The sequence below is a fragment of the Arachis hypogaea genome, chromosome 4 (assembly GCF_003086295.3).
Source record: "Arachis hypogaea cultivar Tifrunner chromosome 4, arahy.Tifrunner.gnm2.J5K5, whole genome shotgun sequence".
Lineage (NCBI taxonomy): Eukaryota > Viridiplantae > Streptophyta > Magnoliopsida > Fabales > Fabaceae > Arachis > Arachis hypogaea.
In genome coordinates, this window is record NC_092039.1 from 101021230 (window position 1) to 101037915 (window position 16686).

The window sequence follows — 16686 nt, forward strand, 5'->3', positions numbered from 1 at the left end:
CCATGTAATTTGGTACCCGATTTAAAAGGTGAGTTTACAACTATATTATCTTCCATGTCTTTTGTCTATATTTCATCACTTGTTTCGTTTATCTTGTATTGTCATTTGTCTAAGCTTCACAAGTGTTCTAATTTTTCTAGTTAAAACGAAATGGATGGATAGGAAACCTGGCCCTTGGAGCAAGTTACATCAGTTTGCCATGGTGTGGTACATTTTTACTGTGCTAAGAGATCTAGTAGCAAGTTACTATTGATTTGATTATTTGTTTTTTTTTTAAATGTTTTTCAACGAGTAACTTTCAACTAAAATTCAGTGTTTTGGTATTTATCCGGTGCATGCTGAAGTAGAGTTAGTTAGTTCTAAAAATGAATGTTGCTTAGCTTATTTATTTTCAAGAAGAAGAGGCCAGGATGTCATTATTTTGTGAAACAAAAAAAATGCTATGTTCACACTAAAAATCAATCACCAAATTAGCTAATATATATAGGTGAATGTTACCCAACTCCCTTTAAAATAACATGTAACTTACCCTTCATCATGTGTCACATTGTAATTGGTCATTGTCTTAACCATAGTTGGGTTATTTTATAATTTATTATTTTAGATTGGAAATGGTATAATTTCTTAAAATATCAAAATCTCACTCCTGTGAATTGAAGCACATTTCCACTCCTCCATTTTTTCTTTCTCACTTCATCACGTAGATTAGGTCCTTCAAAGCACCGCCTTCGCGTTAGTGACAAGAAGCGACTGCCTTCCCACACAATCTCTTTCTTCAGTGCATCATTCTTTAGTCACGTCATTGAATTTCATCGTCTGTAACTTCGTCGTCCTTCTCAATATAGCTAGCGCCTCTTTTTGCCATGAATCATTACTTACCCACATAATTAATGGTTAATTTAGTTATTAAATTTTTTCATTAAAAAAATATATCTTTATTTAATTACGTGATTAAACATATATTTATATGTATAATATAATATAATAAAATAAATCTATTTAAAATATTTAAAAGTATAATTAAAATCATAAATATACAAATATAATAATAAAATTTATACTCCAAAAAAATAAACATGTTTTTTTATCATATATATTATTTAAAAAATAAATATATTATTAAAACTAATAACAGAAATTTAAAATGATAAAATTTAACTTTTTTACCGTATTTTTTAGAGTATTTTTATTTTTTTAATTTATTAGTACTTTATTATTTAATTAATAATTAAATAAATTATTTTTACGAAAATTTATTTTTTATATTATATTAGAGAAGAGATCAATATAATAGTTTAAAAAATAAATTTAAAAAATTTTTTAAATAAAAATATTTAATATTAAGATTTTAAATAAAAAAATAAATTATATAAATATTTAAGAGATAAATATAAAATACATACCTAAAATAAATAAAACAGATAAAATAGGAGGACTCTTGAGAAATAGAGAATTATTTTTATCTGTTTTATTTATTTTAGACATGTATTTCATATTTATCTCTTAAATATCTATCTATACAATTTATTTTTGTATTTAAAAATTTAATATTATCTATTTTTTATTTAAAAATTATTTTTAGATTATTTTTTAAACGATTATATTGGTCTCTTCTTTTAAGATAATACAAAAAAATAATTTCTCATAAAAATAATTTATTTAATCATTAATTAAATAATAAAGTACGAATAAATTAAAAATTAAAGAATAAAAATACTATAGAAAATACTTATAAGAAAGTTAGATTTTATCATTTTAAACTTGTGTTGTTAATTTTAATAATTTATTCTTTTTTAAAATAATTTATGTATGATAAAAGATATGTTTACTTGTTTAGACTATAAATTTTACTATTATATTTGTATGTTCCTTATTTTAATTATATCTTTAACTATTCTAAATAGATTTATTTTATTATATTATATTTTACATATGAATATATGTTCTATCGTGTAATTAAATAAAGATTTATTTGAATGAAACAATTTAATAACCAAACTAAACATTACTTATGTTAGTAAAGAGTGATCCACGACAGACAGAGGGATCAAGTGAGAGAATAGAAAATAGCGATGACGTTGGCGCTTCTTGCCACCACGGCGACGACGATGCTTGGAATGACGGAAGCTATGTGACGGAGAAAGAACGGAGGAATGGAAAGATGCTTCGATGAAGTTTTGATATTTTAAAAAATTATATCATTACCCATTTCAAATAATAAATTACAAAATAATCCAACTATGGTTAAGATAATGACCAATTAAAATATGATACATCATGAAGGGTAATTTACATGTTATTTTACAGAGGGTTGGATAGAATTCACCATATATATATATTTATAGTTTAACTTATTTTTAAAGTGTATTTTATATTAAAACATAATTTAATGATTGATTTTTTGTGTACATCTAATATGGTGGTTTTTAAAATTAAGAAATATAAAGACCTGTTTAGTTTGAAAAATATTTTGTACTTTCATTTTTAAAATTTTATGGAAAAAAAAGTCAAAGTTATAATAAAAAAATAGCATATATAATTCTATCTTTTGTTTATTGTTTTTCACTCTGTTTTGTTTTTGATAAAATCTTGAAAAATAAAAATAAAAAATTATCAATATCACAAAAATTATTACTACTAGTTATGATCTATTTCATCAATTTCTCTTTATAAATTAGTTTTGCCTTTAGAAATTAATCTTAATATTATGAGGATGATGCGTCAAGAGAAATTATTAATTAAAAATTATTGGAATGCAATATTTGATAAGTTAACTTGGATAATGAGTATTTATTAGCACTACTCGATCACATTATTCATCAAAAAGATAATGTAGCTCGCATATATAATCCACGAGTAAAAGAAAAAGTGTTTGGTATTGGTGAACTAGTTTTAAAAGTTATTTTGTCTATTAACAAAAAATAGAGTTTATGAAAAATGGTCCCCTACTTGAGAAGAACCTTTTCAAATAATTAATTTTTATGCAGAGAATGTATATCGAATTGAACATATTAATACTGGAATAGAAATTAAATCGGTAAACAGAAAGTACTTAAAATAGTATCGATGTTTGCAAAACGGTAATTGAGTTTGAAGTTGAAGTAAAGATAAATTCAAAATGTCTTTACAAAAAAGAAACTTGACATTCCAAGCTTTCAATCTTCATAGAGTTGCAAGAGTTGGTCTAGTTGTTCCTTTTTCCAGGAGTGATCTTATGCAAGTGACTGAAGTTCTTGAAGACGCTCGCTTTCTGCAGTCTGATGTTGGAAAGCTCGACTGTCCAAATCATCTTTTTCCTTTAAAACTGAAAGAACCTCTTTGTCAAGTAAACGTTTGGTATTTTGAAGTTTATCGAGAGGTTTTTGGAGAAGAACTTTATTTTGCTTTATTTCAGCGAGTTCTCTTTCAAGTTCCTTTTCTCTAATGATTAGTTGATTCATTTCAATAGAAGCATCAGTTAGATGAGCTTCATAATTTGATGCTTTATTTTTTCTATCAGCTAAGGTAACTTCAACCTAGACACTTTGATTTTTTAATCTCTTTCATTCCTTTTCGATGGAGCTCAAGTTCATTTTGGCATGAGAAAATTTTTTTATGTGATTGATAAAAGATACGAGTGGCTTGACTTGAATAGAAGGATCTTGAAGGAGAATATTAGAAATCAAAATCTGATTAAATTCAGCATTAAGCCCATCTTGTGAAAACCATACTTCAACAGGATTGACAAGCAGAAGTTTTAGTTTCTGAAGAAGATTGAAAACACCTGGATCAATAGAATCTCTTGTTATATTTTGATCATGTGTGCTTTCAAGAAGATTAGGAACTTATGGGTTCTGATCTAGATGAACTGATTTGTTCTCAGAACTTGATAACTTAGCTTTTTTGCCTTTGGAAATCTTCGAGATAACCCCAAGAAACTCACTAACTGTTAGCTGATATAGGTGTCGCTCCAGCCTAAATATTTATGGAAATAAGCTAGTGAATGGTTAGTTAGAAAGTAACTAAGTTACTGTAGTTAGATGTCAGTTAGTATGAGTTAGAATTAGCCATAGTTAATTGAGCATAGTTAGTCAGATGTATAAATACTGCATTGTAACACTTTTACAAGTGTGATTCTCTATTATTCTTCAGCAACTAAACTTCATTCACTTCATACCTTCTCTCTGCCACTCTTCTCTCACACCTTCTTCCACTTGTGCAACCTCCTCCCAGCTCTAGATTTTATCATGGTGCGGTGAGCGTGGAGGTTGCGAGTGTGACGAGAATTTGAGTTAGCAACGGGGAAGAGAGGTTGTTGCTGAGGGTTCCCGATTTGGCCCAACTATGGCGAATGAGGAACAAATAGCGAGTCCAGGTTCGATGTCGATGGAGAATGAGTTCTCCGCCAGCGAATTTCAGAAATTTACGAGATTCATGAATCAGTTTTCCAAATTTCAAGAATTTCAGAGGAGAATGGATCAATCTCCGGTGAAGAGCAGAAGTGCGATCTTGGATCCAGAAAGCCCCTTCTACTTGCATCCAGGTGAGAATCCTAGTAATTCCATAGTTAATGTGACTTTGAATACCTCCAATTACCATTCTTGGGCTAGGGCAATGAGATTAGCACTAAAATCAAAGAATAAATTGGCGTTTATTGATGGATCTTTACCGAAACCTGATGAATCGGATGTGAATTTTTTGATTTGGGAAAAATGTAATACTTATGTGATTGCTTGGCTAAATTTGTCACTGAGTAGTGAGATCTCTCAGAGTGTGATTTGGAATGAAAATGCCTGTGATATGTGGAACGAATTGGAACATAGGTATCATCAGGGAGACATATTCAGAGTCGCTGAATTAGAAGAGGAAATGTATACCACTAGGCAGGGGGATCTGAGTATCACTGCTTATTTCACAAAACTAAGAACAATTTGGGAAGATATTGAAACATTCCTACCAATTCCAAAATGCTTATGTGGTTCGGAATGCGTTTGCGGCTTAGGAACTGTGAGGAAGTATCGAACACAAAGACAATTGGTGAGATTGTTAAGGGGCCTAAATGACGAATATAGCACAGTTCGATCACAGTTGATGCTTATGGAACCACTACCTGATGTCAACAAGGCATTTTCCCTTCTCACTCAACAAGAACGGCAGTTACATTCACCTGAAATTAGCGATGCAAGAGCTCTCATGAGTTCATCTGATGTTAGTGAGGGTGAAAGGTCCCAATACTACTCAAATGCTTCTAGTTACAGAGGTAGAGGACGAACCGGAAGAGGAAGGAATAGTAGAGGAGGCAGAGGACCTCCCAAGCTGTGTTCTTATTGTCACAAAACTGGACACTTGGTGGATACTTGCTACAAGAAATACGGACCACCACCACACATGAAACAACCTCTGAGAACTGTCAACTGTGCAGCTGCCTCAATTGGAGTGGAAAGTGAAGAATCCAATGGGGAATTGCAGTTTTCATCCCAGAAAGGAGACAGTAAGACATCACATCTTTTACTATCTCAAGATCAAAAAGACACATTAATTGCACTACTCCAACAAGGCAATATCTCACAGCCTAATCAACCTACACCATCAGGTATTCCAATATACACCTTATCCATGAGCTCTCATATTTCACACATTTTATTCTCAAAAACTTTTTCACTACACACCTGGGTCATTGACAGTGGTGCAACCGATCATGTGTCCTTTTCTTTAGAAAATTTCTATAGTTATCATCACATAAAACCAATCCTAGTTAAGCTGCCAAATGGACATGAAACCGTAACTAATATTGCAGGGACAGTAATGTTTTCTAACAAATTTTATCTCACAGGCGTATTATACATTCCATGTTTTACATTTAACTTGCTGTCAGTTTCTAAAGCTGCCAAACAGCTATGTTGTCATTTTTCAATATCTGATACTGCTTGTGAGGTACAGGACAAGAGTACCTGGAAGATGATTGGATATGCTAAAGAAAGTGGAGGTCTATATACACTGACCATTCCTCCATTGAGATCCCAACCACAACATCACACTGCATTGTCATTAGCTTCTCATTTTAGACACACAGGTCCACTTGATGCACCATTGGACATGAATAGCATAGCAACTCTGTGGCATTTTAGATTAGGACATATACCTATAGATAGAATGCATGTAATAAAGAGGAATTATCCTCTCATAGATTGTACTGATAATGTACAGCCATGTGACTTTTGTCACTATGCCAAACAAAAGAAACTACCCTTTGTAACTAGCTTTTCAGATTCTAATGAAATTTTTGATTTGGTTCATCTTGATGTCTGGGGACCATTAGCTACTCCTTCAACTGCTGGACATAAATATTTTTTGACAATCATTGATGATAAGAGCAAATTCACCTGGCTCTATTTCATGAAATTAAAATCTGAGGTTCCAGTTTTGATAAAACAATTTTTAGCTTATGTCAAAACCCAGTTTAACAAGATGGTAAAGTGTTTTAGATCAGATAATGGTTCAGAATTTAAACAATGGAACTTACAAACATTTTTTGCTGAAAATGGTGTCATGCATCAAACTTCTTGTGTAGAGACACCCCAACAAAATGGGGTGGCTGAGAGAAAGCACCAACACCTTTTAAGCATGGCTAGAGCACTCATGTATCACTCTTCAATTCCAACCTGTTTTTGGACAGCTGCAGTTGGGCATGCTGCTCATCTTGTAAATCGAATTCCAAATGCAAACTTGAAAAATCAGTCACCTTATGAAGTCATTTTTGGAAAACCTCCAAATTTAATGGATTTGAAAGTATTTGGGTGTCTAGCCTATGCCACTACACTAGCTACTCATAGAAGAAAATTTGACAAAAGAGCTAGGAAATGTGTCTTTCTAGGATATAAATTCAACACTAAAGGGTTTGTTCTGCATGATATTAACACACGAGAAATCTTTATTTCCAGAAATGTACAATTCTATGAAACTGTATTTCCTTTTCAAAAGGCTTTTAACTCCAATACATCTGAAAGCAAGCTGATAACAGATGGCATTAATCCAAGTTCAAGCCCTCATGATTTGCATCTTTATGACAACTTGCTGCATTTTGATTTACCTAATACTTTTACCCCTATCACTTCCCCTCATACTTCACCCATTCCATTCGAATCACTAGCAGCACCTTCACCATCTCACTCATGTTCGACTGATGCATCTGCATTACATGATAACCCCACACCCTCTAATGAGTGTAACATACATCCCTTGCACCCTCATACTGCATCATCATCATCATTAACTCCACACCCAGCCCCCAGAAAATCATCTAGGACTAGAAAAATCCCTGCATACCTGCATGACTATGATTGTCCCACCATTCCATCGGCTTTGGCATATTCATCCACCAACAAGTACCCTTTTTCGAAACATATTTCTTATAATAAACTGTCTCAAAATTTCAAAAGTTTTTCATTAGCGGTGGCGGCCATCTCCGAGCCTAGAACCTATGATGATGCTGTGAAATTGGGTTGTTGGCGAGATGCAATTGATGCTGAACTTCAAGCTCTTGAGAAAAATAAAACATGGACTATTACTAGTCTGCCTCATGGGAAGAAAGCTATTGGATCAAAATGGGTTTTTAAAGTGAAGTTTAATGCGGATGGAACTGTCGAACGGCATAAAGCCAGGCTGGTGGCGAAAGGCTTCACTCAAACGGCCGGATTTGACTATTTTGATACCTTCAGCCCTGTTGTCCGCATGACTACATTAAGAGTTCTATTGTCTGTTGCTGTCCCGAAGCGTTGGTTTCTCCAGCAATTGGATGTGAACACTGCCTTTCTTCATGGAGACTTACCTGAAGAAGTGTACATGCAGGTTCCTCAAGGTCTAGCAGCACCTCCAGGCTCAGTTTGTAAACTGAACAAGTCTTTATATGGCCTCAAACAGGCGAGCCGTCAATGGAATACCAAACTTGTCTCCGTGCTCACTGAATCTGGCTACACACAATCCAAGTTAGATTATTCCTTATTCACCAAACGAACTACTTCAGGTTTCACTGCAATTTTAGCTTATGTGGACGATCTTGTCTTGGCAGGGGATGATGCCAATGAGATTGAAAACATCAAATCAGTTCTGGACACCAGATTTAGCATCAAAGATTTAGGGAAACTCAAATACTTCTTGGGGATGGAGGTTGCTTATAACACAAAGGGTTTGGCATTGTATCAAAAGAAGTACACAACAGATCTATTGGAGGAATTTGGCCTATTGGAGGCAAAACCTGCTTCAACACCGATGGACTACTCAGTGCATCTCTCCAGGACCTCGGGAGCGCCCCTCACCGAGCCCACTTTGTATAGAAAGCTCATTGGCAAGCTCCAATATCTTACCAACACCAGACCCGACATTGCTTTTGCAGTGGGAAAATTAAGTCAATATTTGGAGTCTCCTACTCAAGACCATTACAAAGCGGCCCTGCGAGTTCTACGTTACTTGAAGAACGCCCCATCCACGGGTCTCTTTTTCCCTCTTGTTACTGACTTCAAACTCACTGGTTTTGCTGATGCGGATTGGGCGACATGCCCCGATACCAGGCGCTCAGTCTCTGGTTACTGTTTTTTTCTTGGCACAACGCTGATCTCTTGGAAGAGCAGCAAGCAGCAAACTGTGTCGAGATCGTCTTCTGAAGCGGAATATCGAGCCTTGGCCAATGCTACTTGTGAATCTCTTTGGCTTCTCCGCCTGCTACATGTGCTTGGAGTGAGTCATCCCCAGCCTCTTGTTCTGTACAGTGATAGCCAGTCTGCTTTAGCCATGGCAGCCAACCCGGTCCTGCATGAACGAACAAAACACATAGAAGCAGACTGCCATATAGTTCGCGACAAAGCAAATGAGGGAGTAATCAAGCTACTACCCGTAACCTCAAGTAACCAAACGACTGACCTCTTAACAAAGACACTAGCACCAGGACCATTCCACTCATGCTGTTCCAAACTAGGATTGTTGGATATTCACAGTCCTCACACTCCTAGTTTGAGGGGGGATGTTAGCTGATATAGGTGTCGCTCCAGCCTAAATATTTATGGAAATAAGCTAGTGAATGGTTAGTTAGAAAGTAACTAAGTTACTGTAGTTAGATGTCAGTTAGTATGAGTTAGAAGTAGCCATAGTTAATTGAGCATAGTTAGTCAGATGTATAAATACTGCATTGTAACACTTTTACAAGTGTGATTCTCTATTATTCTTCAGCAACTAAACTTCATTCACTTCATACCTTCTCTCTGCCACTCTTCTCTCACACCTTCTTCCACTTGTGCAACCTCCTCCCAGCTCTAGATTTTATCACTAACAACATCATCACCTTGGCTGATATCAATGATTTCTTCTTTTTGGTTTATGACTTCTGTATTTCTAGTCTGAAGCAAATAAGAAATTGGATCTTATGCAAAGGATGTGAGCTCGACTTTGTTAAAAGGAGTATTTATGATGATATCATGTGTAGTCGATGGAACTTCAATGAGTTTGCAATAAATTTATTTTAACATTTGTTGTTTTTTTTTTGGCTCAGTATTGATTGGTAAAGACGAGTTGGCACTAAAAGAAGTAAAAGATAATTGGTGAATAGTAGGGCTGGCAATTGTCTTTCTTTGAGGAGGAGTTGTTTCTTGCATACAAACCTTTCAATTAAAGAGGTTGTATTCTTATGTTTGTATATGTAATAAAAAAATGTAAATGCTTTAGTTTTCTCAGAATCTTCTAAGTTATAATTAAGAATTAGAAAAAATGTCTTCAGGGTCAACCTCAACACTTGCAGTGTTTGATGGAGAATTTCTGGTACTTGGTGTTTTTAAAGGAGATTCGACTAACTTATTAGAGTGTTGTTTTTTTGCCTAAAAAAATTAGATAACTAATCTTTGAAACATAAGTATACAAAATAATTAGAAATATTGTTTGTTTTGATACATATGCCAAACTTGATGCTGCAGAAGAAGCTTTCGAGGCTTTCATTTTTTTTCTTGAAACTTTGGATGATTCTGCTTTTTTCTTCGATGCAGCAATAGTGACAGGTTTTTCATCTATGGTTGGGCCAATTTTCAACATACATTCAATTGGGGTCTTATATTGCTTTTAATTTTATAATTATGTCATTTTCATGTTAAAAATGTTAAAATTAAATCAGAATGTATGCAGTCAAAGATTTAATTAAGGTTTTAATTATAAATACCTTTAATTTGCGAAGAAATATTCAGTTAACTCTAATATTTTTTACATTAAGAAGAACTTAATTACAAAATTAAAGTAGTATAGAAACCCATTGAAAGAAAAAAAATATAGAAAATTAATTAAAAATTTGGTGAAGTTATCAGAACTAATAGAGTAATTAAACCTATATTTAATTGATGATTCAAAAGTATGTGGCGAGTATACGAAAAATACCTTAAAGAAAGAAGTTTGATGAAGCTGAATTCCACCAACAGTGAAAATTTGAAAACCTTGAAAAAAGAAAGAGTTGATGAAGTTGAATTCCGCAGACAATAAAAATTTTGAAAAGGAAAAGATTTTTGCTTATAGACAAAGAACAAGGTAATTGAAATAATATTACATTAGAAAAAGAAAGGTGTGTAATGAAGAAGTTTTTGAAAAAATTCAAAAGTTCATGAAGTGAAGTATATATAAAAGAAAATGAAAGGATTTAACAAAGGAGAAGTTAAACCTCTGAAATTAATAGGGAAGTGTGCATGATGGGACGCGCATTTAATAGATATACTTAATGGAGCAGTTTTTCATATTTGATGTCAATTATGGATTCCAAACGTTTTCTCTCTTTAGATTTAAATTCTTTTCTTCTTCGCAAATTTTACTAAGATAAAAAGGAAAAAGAAAAATTTGTTTGAATCGACAGACTTATTGTTTTCTAAGCCTAGAAGTCATCGATTCAAGGGGGCAAATTGTTGCTTCGAAATAAATCTAAAATTAGTAGTAAATATATCAACAATATTTGTTAGGATTCGTCGAGTAGGTTCTTGAGTTTATTGAAGGTGGTCATCGATGAACAAGGAATATTGATCGAAAAGGTTTGTGTAAGATTCGATGATCGAAGCAATAGAAAGACTAGTAATTGAGATAATTAAAGACGGTTATTACATCATTTATATGGCGGAAACAGTTATATTTGGTTTTGGAAAAGTATAAGGAACCAAAAGCTTATAAGCCAAAAACTAAACAAAACTATATTAATTGATATCAATAATTAATTAATTTTAAATTTTTTAAATTTAAAATTTAAAAAATTTTAAATTGATTAAGTAAATCTAATTAAAACCTATAAAAATCTTCCTCTTTTTTTTTCACATTAATCTATCCACTTCTAACGATCACAAATTCGAAGAATATATAAAAGAACATCCATTTAATATGAAAAAGAAACATTCTAATACTTAGTAGAAGAAACATCCATATATATTAACTCGTAAAAATTTTGAATTCATCCAAAGGTATTTGGCTGGGTTTTGGCTGATATGCTTTTGGTTCCCTAACTTTACTCTTTGGTTTTTCATTTACAAAACACGTGATTGAATTTGATTGGTTGAATTTGGCTGTAAATAGACAAAGTTTGAAAGGAACTGAGGTTGAAATTTGTTTTAAAAAAAACACTCGCAATTTCACATCCCAACAACTTTTTTATCTTACTCTTGATTCCTTCCACTATTTTACATTCCTTTTTTTTTTTTTGCAAATTACTTTCTTTACAAAGCTTTTCCTTTCTTTACGCATTGTATTTGAATTCAAAGTTTTCGGATCATGTCATAGATATTTTATTTATTTAAATTAGTTTTATTTCGTTATCTTTGTTTCTTTCAAATTCTTTTTTATTTTAGTCTTTTCAATTTTCCTTTTTCATTTCAAGTTTTTTTTTTGTTAGTTCAAATTAAGATTTTTGAAAGATCTCCCCCAAGCCGTGCATTCGACTTTCATCAAATACGGCTTTCCACAGAATTCTATACGTATCCATATGTATCTATGAGATCGAGTATGGAATTCTATTTACTCACTTTGAAATTGAGTATTCGTTTCCCTCTTTTCTTGTTAGGATTGGAAATCCAGTATTTTACATATCCATACGATTGTGTCTTTGAATTTTCGAAATAGTGTAAAGTGTTTCGAATCATTATTATTTGACTCGGACCTATTCTAAAAAAGTCGAGGCATTTCGAATTTTTAACACGGACAAAGTGCACAATTTAAAACTGGTATTTATAAAGAGAAGTAGGTTTCGCTCCTCCCCGATCATTAGATATTAAACCAACTCAAATTTGCTAAAAAATTGCATAACAATATTAAATGATTAGTTTAATGGCTTTTGCCTTTCCGTTCCAGTACTTCCTCAAGGACCCTGAGAAATACGATGTTAAATATAAGTACATGTTCACCAGTCACTACGTGAAACTTTGGTTGACACTATCTCTCTGCTTCTTAAATAAAATAGTTTAGACGCATTTTCTTATATATGTCCTTACAAATTATTAGTTTTCTCTTTTTCAATTATCTATTATCCATCATTGATCGAAGAAGTACGTACGAATAATCTGAAAATAAACATAATTGTTTGCATTTATTACAAGGAAAATTACTATTATGAAAATCTAAAGAGCGGAGTTACACTTATATCAAATGAAATATGTGTCTTATTTTAATGTTTGCAGGCTAGTGCAGAGCCATTTCTCGTACTCGGCATGTTGGTGACTGCTCTTGCAAGTTGCCACTGATGATTAGTTAATGTACGAAAGTTACATAGGATGATAGGAAGCCAAGGAATTCATGTAGATCGAATTAATAATTAGATGAAGAAGTGATATTATTAAGGCAGGTGCATTCTAGTATATTTCATTTTTTCTTTTTGGTGCCGTTTAATTATTCCGTGAGGTTTGATTGAGAAGAAATGTCTTTCTAGAAAGCCTAACAAATTAAACACAATGTACTATTTTGACACAACGATTTCCTTTCATGTTTTTGAGAACTTACTGTCAGGAGGAAAGGAATATTAGTTGTGTTAATTCTGGTGAAACTGTGTAACTACTTTATAACTACTTTCCTCACTTGGACATATAGTTAACAGAATCTGTTAGTATTGGTGATATTTTGTTACTGATGAAGTGAGGCTATATATAGCTATAGTGTGTCACTGACAAGGTGCTACGAATCATTCACAGTTTCACAATACATCAATAGAAATTTTCTCTTATCTTTCTGATAGATTTTATATTTGACTCTCTTGACTTGGTTGCTTGCTTCTGTCATATTACTCCTTTCACGAACAAGATCGTAGCATGTTATCAATTTCATTAAGTCTGGTCTTTAATTTAGAATTAATTTCAGACATCCTCCAAGACACGGATTCAGAGTCTTAAATCCCAGCTTAATTGGTGAGAAAGACTAGTTTTGTCTCTAATTATTTTGGCAAAATAAGAAAACTTGTTGATGCCTTCTTTGTCATTGGTTATCACCTTCAAGAAGATGACCATATTCAAGCAATATTAGTGGCTTTTCTAAGGGGTATTTTGCATTTATTTCTTTGTATGTCTCAGTCCAAAAATATTATTTACATACTAAAATCAGTTATCAGAATTAATTATTAAAGTAGAATACACATTAAAATACAAAATACACATAAAAAAATAAATTAAATTATACATATATTTATATACAAATATATAATAATTAATTTTAGTAGCTGAGTTTAATGTATGTTTAGCATGTTATTTCTCGTTTACCTTCTTTCACAGTTACAAAAACTGAATCTTGTTTGATTGCATATGAAGACAAGATACATTTAACTTTTATATTTTTTATATTTTTATCTCAGATATTAATTTGATTTCAAAATATATTATATGATATTTTATACTAAAATATTATTTTAACTAATTATAAGAAGATTAAAATATTTTTTTGAATAAGAGAATTTTTTAAAATAAATAATTTAATTAAATTTGTAGCGTATTTATCAATTTATATCGCATTGATTTATCTTGTTTATACAAGATATATAAAATAATAAAATATTAATAATTTAAATTAGACCAAACTCTTAAAAATAGAACACTTTCAAATAATAGGAAAGATGGATAATTTTACATAATAGGAAAGATGGACGGTTTCACATAATAGTTTGGTCCAATTTAAATTATTAATATTTTATATTATTTTCAAATATTATATTTTTATATTTACAAATACACATATCTCGTTTACACTGTAAAGTGTAAATTGTAAAGTGTAAACAAGATAAATCAATGCAATATAAATTAGTAATACGCTATAAATTACATATTTCGGTAATTAAAATAATTAAATTATTTATTTAAAAAAATTCCTTTGGATAATGTCGTAAAAGTATTAAAATACTATTTTTAATATTTTAAAAAATATTAATTAGAAAAGAATTAAGATACCATTTTAAATTAAATTATATTAAAAATATTAATTTTTACTATTTTTTTAAATAATCTATTTTTTAGAAAAACTTTTAATAAAGTAAAATAATTTTATATTTAAATATCTTATATAAAAAAATTATTTAAAAATTATGTTTAGATACATAATATATTTTATTATTATATTAAAATATATTTTATAAATAAAAATATTAGAAAAAATATAAATTATAACTTTAAATTTTTATTTTTTTAATATTTTTATTTTTATTATTAAAATTTTAACAAATATACTAAAAAATTTTTATTAAATTTGTTTTTTATTAACTTAATGATACTAAAAAAATTCTAAGACTTCCTTTTATATTGATATTTTAATTGTCGCTAATAAAACCATTTTAACGAATAGACTGAGAGTTTTCTTTTTTTCCTTGTTTTCAACTTTAAAATTTCTTGTTTCAGAGGAAACTCTCTTCTTTTATGTGAAGAAGATATGAATATATAAACTTTATTATTCTATTCTCAACGTCCTAGGGAGGCTTTCAGTTATCATGGAAGTGTAGATGGTTGTTGACTTGTTTAGTTCTGTAGAGTAGAAGGTTATATATAGGACATTTATGTTTAGCAAGTACTAACCTGACTGAAGTTAATATATAGAAATTCAATAGAAGAAAAATAATAGAGTTAAAATATACACACATAAAGTATTTGGTCTTGATACTAGCATCAAGAGTATCGTTAATATTTGGTTTTAATTTAATTTAATTTTATTTTAAATTTCACGTAATACCACATAAATATTTATGAGATTATATATCATAAAAAATAATTTAAAATTTAATATAAAATTTATTATTTTAATACTTTGTTTTATTTTAATTTAATATTAAATAACAAAATTATAATGTTTATTTAATGAATTTAATAGATATACAGATAGTATTTTATTAGTTTTTTTTTAAAATGATATGGTATTATTTTACTAATATGAGTATTATTTTAAAAATAATATCTAATAAAAAATTTAATTTTAAATCAATTCAATTACTGTAAAAGCTAAAAGTAATAAATAAATATGCTGCTAATTAATTATAGCTCAAATGACATAGTCTCTCTATATTCATCTACGAGATTGCGAGTTCTAATTTTTTTTAACAAATAAAATAAAATAATATATCATTGAAATTACTCTAAATATTATCATAACATTATAAAAAACACTTAACTAATATATACTCAAATCAATTAAAAGTACTCTGAATTAGTATTTTTTATTGTGATAGCTCTGAAATCAATAATGTACCTGTCACTATCATCTAACCTAACAGTTATTTAAATAAAAATATACACATATTTTTAATATTTATCCAATTGAAAAATGCATCACTACAATTAAGGTAGTCTCTTTCACCGTAATAGTAGCGTTGAAATCTACAATGTACGTGTCACTGTCATACAATCTAAGAATGTTATCATTGTGCACGTTTTCATTCACGTGTCAATGCATGGAAGCATATACGAGTCAATGCATGAAATTGTACACGAGTCTACTATCTTTAATGGTTACATGCAATGTAACCCTATTTATTTCTAAACTATGTATAAATTATGTTGTTCTTTGCTTATTTCTCATTGCGTCTTTAATTATTACTGTAAATATTTCTAAAAGAACGAAAATTTTATAGGATTATACTTTTATCGAATGTTATTTATACTCTAAAATTAATTATTAAAATTAATTATTAAAGTAAAATACACATTAAAATATAAAATATATATAAAAAATAAATTAAATTATACATATATTTATATATAAATATATAATAATTAATTTTAGTAACTAATTTTAATATACATTCAACATGTTATGTCATAGTTTATCTTTTTTTACAGTTACAAAAGCCGAATCTTATTTAATTGCATATGAAGACAAGATAGATTTAACTTTTATATTTTCTTATACTTTTATTTCAGATATTAATTTAATTTAAAAATATATTATATGATATTTTATACTAAAATATTATTTTAAATAATTATAAGAAAATTAAAATATTTTTTGAATAAAAATTTTTTTAAACTAAATAATTTAATTATTTTAATTAAATTTGTAGCGTATTTATTAATTTACATCACATTAATTTATCTTGTTTACACTGTATAAACGAGATATATGAAATTTAAAAAAATATACCTATCTCGTTTACGGTATAAACGAAATACATTCATAATTATTTCGTTTACAATGTAAACGAGATATGTGTATTTATAAATAAAAAATATACTTTTTAAAAATAAT